Genomic DNA, 557 nt, shown 5'->3' with positions numbered 1-557 from the left:
TGGTCTATTCTTTTTGAAGAGGAGTAAAGGATATCTTACTCGTTCCCTGTAATTAAACAGAGACTGAAAGGGGGATGAAGTCAATCTAAAGACTTTTAAAGAAGACTTGTTTTTCTACTTCTCAAAATATCCGTATAAACCGTTGTTCCTCAAAGGGAATTGCTAAGGAGAGAAGGGTGTGTGTGTGTGTGTGTGTGTGTGTGTGTGTGTGTGTGTGTGTGTGTGCGTTTGTTTGTTTGTTTGTTTGTTTGTTTGTGTGCGAGTGTGTGCGTGCGTGCGTGCGTGTGTGTGTGTACGTAATAGACTAAAGTCTCCTTACTTAATTAATGAGCTCAATAATTCATTGAGTTATCCGGTTAACAGTCCCCCTGTCCCCCAGTCCCCCTGTCCCCCTGTCCCCCTGTCCCCCTATCCCCCAGTCCCCCTGTCCCCCAGTCCCCCTGTCCCCCAGTCCCCCTGTTAGTCAGTTGCTGTTATTTCTTTTCTAAAGCAGTTATTCCTAAAAGTACAACAGAGCTATGAATAATATACCATGACAAATAAATATTTCCAAGATC

This window comes from Oncorhynchus masou, chromosome 13 (assembly GCF_036934945.1).
Source record: "Oncorhynchus masou masou isolate Uvic2021 chromosome 13, UVic_Omas_1.1, whole genome shotgun sequence".
NCBI lineage: Eukaryota > Metazoa > Chordata > Actinopteri > Salmoniformes > Salmonidae > Oncorhynchus > Oncorhynchus masou.
Note: the sequence above shows the minus strand (reverse complement) of the source record.